General features: G+C 37.4%; 1 pseudogene; it reads right to left on the bottom strand.

Annotated features, from left to right (window-relative positions):
* Window positions 1-2352: 2352 nt before the first annotated feature.
* LOC122238309 lies at window positions 2353-2461 on the bottom strand (annotated as a pseudogene).
* Between the last annotated feature and the right edge of the window lie 4292 nt (window positions 2462-6753).

Consider the following 6753-nt stretch of genomic DNA (forward strand, 5'->3'; position numbering starts at 1 on the left):
TCATTAACCTTGGGCCAGGGTAACCAGGCAATGACTTCCCCAAACTCAAGAATTATCATGTTTATCTTTAAATTCCTAGAAACTTTTGAAATGCTCAATTTTAAAAAGAAATTAATAAATATGTACTGAATAAGTAAATTATTTTCCAACAGAGTAAATCCTAAAAGCTACAATTTGACTTTCAAGACCTCCATGGATAAGCTCTATTCTAACAATTAATTCATTTCAATTAGACTCAAAGTAATTATTCAGTTTAAACAAGATTTATTGCATATCTACAATTTTCAAGGCTTAATTCTTGTCTGTATTACTTTCTATTATTTAATCCCAATTGAATAATTTTTTTTCAAAGGTGCCACATTTCTTTTTTTTTTTTTTTTTTTACCTTTTGTTATAACATCATCCTCAAAATATACTTATCTGTATCTTTACCTCTCCAAATTCATCATATTTGCTGAGGTTTAGATTAACTGCAATTGCTTCCATGAAAACTGATTAGTCTTGATTACCAGTCCAGAGCAATTTGTGTAATCATGTACTGTACCTTGCTTGGGCTTTTTTTACATTCCTTGATACTTTTTGAGTTGTGCCATATTATTTGTAATTTTGGCTTTTCTTCCTTACTAGGTTAGAAATGCTTATCTCTGTATCTGCTTCATTATCTAATTCGATGCCTTGTACATTCAATGACCAAAACATTAATTTTTGTTTTAAGATTATAATGTAAGAATGGCTTGGGGGGAGGAGCCAAGATGGCGGAACAGCATGGAAGTTTTTTGTATGTCTTGCATCCATGAAATACAGCCAGACCAACACTAAACCATCTTACACACCTAGAAAACTGATGAGAGGATTAACACAACAATATACACAACCTGAACCACAGAATTCAGCAGGTATGTGGCGCAGAGGGGTGAACTTGGGGATAGAGAAGCCGGCGGCAGGCAGGGACCTGCTTTTGCCGGCAGAGAGAGGACAGAGACTGGAAGGGGCGGGGGAGAACATGGGAAAAGCACCCCCCCCCCAAAAGCAGCTGCAGAGAAAGTGGAAAATTGGAAACAGCCGCAGGGACTAAACTAAAAAGGGAGAAAGGAGAAAGGAGAGGGTTTAAATTCCATTAAGACTGTAAACAAGGGGAGCGCAAAGGCTGCAACTCCGCAGCTCGATACCTGGTGGTGCTCTCGTGGGAAGGCGAATCTCCAGGAACAGAGTGGGGTCCGGGAGGTTCTCGGGCCACACGGGGAACAGCGGTTCCATTGCTGGAAGGACATTTGGTGGAGACTGTTGAAGCCACCTGGTCCCAGCAGACCCCAGAAAACTGCCACCTTTGCTGGTGCTGGGGCAAGGTCGTTAAGGGGTGAATCCTGGTGCCAGATGTGTGTTGTGATTTTCCATAATCTCTGAAAAGCTGCTGCTACACTATCTCGCGAACTTTTTCTGGGGCGGGTTGACATCTGGCCGCAGTCTCGGGGCACCGATAGCAACAGGGTCCAGCAAGCATTCCTGGGTGCAGCCAACATTTGGCCATTGCTCAGTAAGACCCTCCCACAGAGGGGCGGAACAGATCAAAGCCACAGTCCTTTGGAAGTAAGGGGCTGGGGAAAACAGCCGCATCTGAGACAAAACTCAGGAGAGAGGTACTGCCTGGGGCTTGGTCATGGACAGTGAAAAAGCAGGAAGTGGACGAAAGCTGAAGATGGAGGACAGGTGTGTGATTGCTGATCGGAGAGAACGGTTCCCATACTAGAGACTGGGTAGCTGGGTGACGCCATTTTCACCACTTCCACGCGTACACAGAGTGTATGAACCTACAGGCTCTGCAACAATCCACCCCGGTAGGCTACCAGCGCCATCTAGTGGAGAACAGAGCTGTTACACTGAGCCCCTCCCAACTGGGCCAACCTCTCTCTTTAAGAACCCAAGTCTCACCACCTACTTAGTTTATGGAATATAAAGCGCTACATAGTCTGACTTCTAGGGGAAAACAAACTAATCTCAGTCCTATGTCAATCTGTTAGCAGGTCCATCTATTAAATTTTCTTTCTTTTTTTAAATTTTTTTCTCTTTTACACTCTTCTTTCTCTTGAATACAGAAAGAGAAAAAAATTCATTTTTATTTTCAATTTTTATTAAAAATATTTTTCTTTATTTTTTACTGTATTTTTTACTTTTGTGTAAATTTTTTCAATTTCTATCTTACTTCCATTTTTCTATTTTAGTCTACTTCAGTGTATTCACCTTTTCAAATTTTTAAACGATTTCCTTGTTTTCTCTTTTTCTTTTTTCTCTTTTATGTTTCTTTTTCTTGAATGCAGAAAGTGAAAAACTTTATTTTTACTTTCAACTTCTATTAAAAATATGTTTCTTTCATTTTTTTTTACTATGGTTTTTGCTTTTCAATTAGCAATAATCGTGCCTCAGATAAACCTCATTGGCTATGATACTGCCACTGCGCAAAGCTTACAGTTTTTGCTTTGATGTAATTTTTTTCAAATTCTATGTTACTCCCATCATTTTATTTTAGACTACTACAGTGTATTCACTTTTTCAAATTTTCAAACAATTTCTTTTTTTCCTCTTTTTTCTCTTTTTTGTTTCTTTTCTTTTCCTTGAATACAAAAAGAGAAAAAATTCATTTTTATTTTTAATTTTGATTAAAAATATTTTCTTTAATTGTTTTCCTACTATAGTCTTTACTTTTGTGTAATTTTTTTTCGAATTCTATTTAACTCCCATCATCTTTTCGTCTACTTCAGTGTATTCATTTTTTCAGATTCTCAAACGATTTCCTTTTTTTCCCCCATTTTTTTTCTTTCAACACCAAGACCAAGACACACCTAGGATCTAGCATCATTTATGAGATTTGTTTTGTGTGTGTGTGTTAATTTTTTAATTTTCATTTTTTTAATTTTCATTTTTTTAATTTTCATTTTCCTACCTCATTAATTCCTTTCTCCCTTCAAAATGACAAAACGAAGGAATTCACCCCAAAAGAAAGAGCACGAAGAAACGACAGCCAAGGATTTAACCAACAGAGATACAAGCAAGAGGTCTGAACCAGAATTTAGAATCACGATAATAAGAATACTAGCTGGAGTCGAAAATAGATTAGATTCCCTTTCTGCAGAGATAAAAGAAGTAAAAAATAGCCAGAATGAAATAAAAGATGCTATAACTGAGCTTCAATCACGGATGGATGCAGCGGCGGCAAGGATGGATGAGGTAGAACACAGAATCAGCGATAGAGCAGACAAACTTATAGAGAATAATGAAGCAGAAAAAAAGAGGGAGATGAAGGCAAAAGAGGACAATTTAATAATTAGAGAAATCAGTGACTCATTAAAAAGGAACAACATCAGAATCATAGGGGTCCCAGAAGAGGAAGAGAGAGAAATAGGGGTAGAAGGGTTATGTGAGCAAATCATAGCGGGAAACTTTCCTAACCTGGGGAAAGGCACAGACATCAAAACCCAGGAAGCACAGAGGACCCTCATTAGATTCAACAAAAACCAACCATCAACATGGCATATCATAGTCAAATTCACAAAATGCTCAGGCAAGGAGAGAATCATGAAAGCAGCAAGGGAAGAAAAGTCCCTAACCTACAAGGGAAGACAGATCAGGTTTGCAGAAGACCTATCCACAGAAACTTGGCAGGCCAGAAAGGAGTGGGAGGATATATTCAATGTGCAGAAACAGAAAAGTATGCAGCCAAGAAGAATGCTTTATCCAGCAAGGCTGTCATTCAAAATAGAAGGAGAGATAAAAAGTTTCCCGGACAGGGGTGCCTGGGTGGCTCAGTTAGTTAAGTGTTCAACTTTGGCTCAGGTCATGATCTCGCGGTCTGTGAGTCCGAGCCCTGCGTCAGGCTCTGTGCTGACAGCTCGGAGCCTGGAACCTGGTTCAGATTCTGTGTCTCCCTCTCTCTCTGCCCCTCCCCCACTCATGCTCTGTCTCTCTCTCTGTCAAAAATAAATAAACATTAAAAAAAATTTAAAAAGTTTCCCAGACAAACAAAAATTAAAGGAGTTTGTGACCACTAAACCAGCCATGCAAGAAATTTTAAGGGGGACTCTCTGAAGAAAAGATGAAAAAAGAGAAGAAGATCTTTTTTCTCTGAGAAAAGATGAAAAAATATAAATAAATAAATAAATAAATAAATACCAAACACAACAAAGATTAGAAAGGACCAGAGAACACCACCAGAAACTCCAACTCTACAAGCATCATAATGGCAATAAATTCATATCTTTCGGTACTCACTCTAAACATCAATGGACTCAATGTTCCAAACAAAAGACATAGGGTAACATAATGGATAAGAAAACAAGATCCATTCATATGCTGTTTACAAGAGACCCACTTTAGACCTAAAGACACCTTCAGATTGAAAATAAGTGGTTGGAGAACCATCTATCATGCTAATGGTCAACAAAAGAAAGCCGGAGTAGCCATACTTATACCAGACAATCTAGACTTTAAAATAAAGACTGTATCAAGAGATGAATAAGGGCATTATATCATAATCAAAGAAGTCTATCCACCAAGAATACCTAACAATTGTAAACATTTATGAACCAAATGTGAGAGCACCCAAATATATAAATCAATGAATCACGAACATAAAGAAACTCATCAACAGTAATACCATAATAGTAGGAGACTTCAACACCCCACTCACAGCAATGGACAGATCATCTAATCAAAAAATCAACAAGGAAACAATGGCTTTGAACGACACACTGGACCAGATCAACTTAACAGATATCTTCAGAACATTTCATCCTAGAGAACCAGAATATATATTCCTCTCCAGTGTTCATGGAACAATCTCCAGAATAGACTATGTACGGAGACACAAATCAGCCGTAAGTAAGTACAAAAAGAGTGAGATCATACCGTGCATATTTTCAGACCACAATGCTATGAAACTCAAAATCAACCACAAGAAAAAATTTGGAATGGTAACAAATACTTGTAGACTGAAGAACATCCTACTAAAGAATGAATGGGCTAACCAAGCAGTTAAAGAGGAAATTAAAAAGTATACGGGAGTCAATGAAAATGATCATACCACAACCCAAATCTCTGGGACACAGCAAAGATGGTCATAAGAGGGAAGTATATAGCAATCCAGGCCTTCCTAAAGAAGGAAGACAGATCTCAGATATACAACCTAACCTTATGCCTTAAGGAGCTAGAAAAAGAACAGCAAATAAAACCCAAAACCAGGAGAAGACAGGATTTAATAAAGATTAGAACAGAAATTAATGCTACCAAAACCCAAAAAACAGTAGAATGGATCAATGAAACTATAAGCTGGTTCTTTGAAAGAATAACAAAATTTATAAACCACTAGGCAGTCTGATCAAAAAGAAAAAGAAAAGGACCCAAATAAATAAAATCAAGAATGAAAAAGGAGAAATCACAACCAATACAGCAGAAATAAAAACAATAATATGAGAATATTATGAGCAATTATATGCCAATAAAATGGAGAATCTGGAAGAAATGGACAAATTCCTAGAAACATATAAACTATCAAAACTGAACAGGAAGAAATAGAAAATTTGAACAGACCCATAACCAGTAAGGAAATTGAATTAGTAATCAAAAATCTCCCAAAAAACCAGAGTCCAGGGCCAGATGGCTTTTCAGCGGAATTCTACCAAACATTTAAGGAAGAGTTAACACCTATTCTCTTGAAGCTGTTCCAAAAAATAGAAATGGAAGGAAAACTTCCAAACTCTTTCTATGAAGCCAGCATTACCTTGATTCCAAAACCAGACAGAGACCCCACAAAGAAGGAGAACTATAGACCAATTTTCCTGATAAACATGGATGCAAAAATCCTCAACAAGATATTAGCCAACCAGATCCAACAATACGTTAAAAAAAAATTATTCACCACGACCAAGCGGGATTTACACCTGGCACGCAGGGCTGGTTCAATATCCTCAGAACAATTAATATGATTCATCACATCAATAAAAGAAAGGACTAGAATAATATGATCCTCTCAATAGATGCAGAGAAAGCATTTGACAAAATACAGCAGCCTTTCTTGATAAAAACCCTCAAGAAAGTTGGGATAGAATAAGCATACCTCGAGATCATAAAAGCTATACAGGAACAAACCAACACTAATATCATCCTCAATGCAGAAAAACTGACAGCTTTCTCCCTAAGGTCAGGAACAAGACAGGGATATCCACTCTTGCCACTGTTGTTCAACATAGTATTGGAAGTCTTAGCCTCTGCAATCAGATAACACAAAGAAATAAAAGGCATCCAAATTGGCCAGGAGGAAGTCATACTTTCACTCTTCACAGATGACATGATACTCTATATGAAAAATCCAAAAGATTCCACCAAAAAACTGCTAGAATTGATTCATGAATTCAGCAAAGTTGCAGGATATAAAATCAACACACAGAAATCGGTTGCATCCCTATACACCAACAATGAAGCAACAGAAAGAGAAATCAAGGAATCGATCCCATTTACAGTTGCACAAAGAAACTATAAAATACCTAGGTATAAATCTAACCAAAGAGGCAAAAAATCTATATGCTGAAAACTATAGAAAACTTATGAAAGAAATTGAGGAAGACACACACACACATACACATACACACACACACACACACACACACACACACACACACACAAAATGGAAAAAGATTCCATCCTCCTGGATAGGAAGAACAAATATTGTTAAAATGTCGATACTACCCAAGGCAATCTACATAT

Source organism: Panthera tigris, chromosome B1, assembly GCF_018350195.1.
Source record: "Panthera tigris isolate Pti1 chromosome B1, P.tigris_Pti1_mat1.1, whole genome shotgun sequence".
NCBI classification, from domain to species: Eukaryota; Metazoa; Chordata; class Mammalia; order Carnivora; family Felidae; genus Panthera; species Panthera tigris.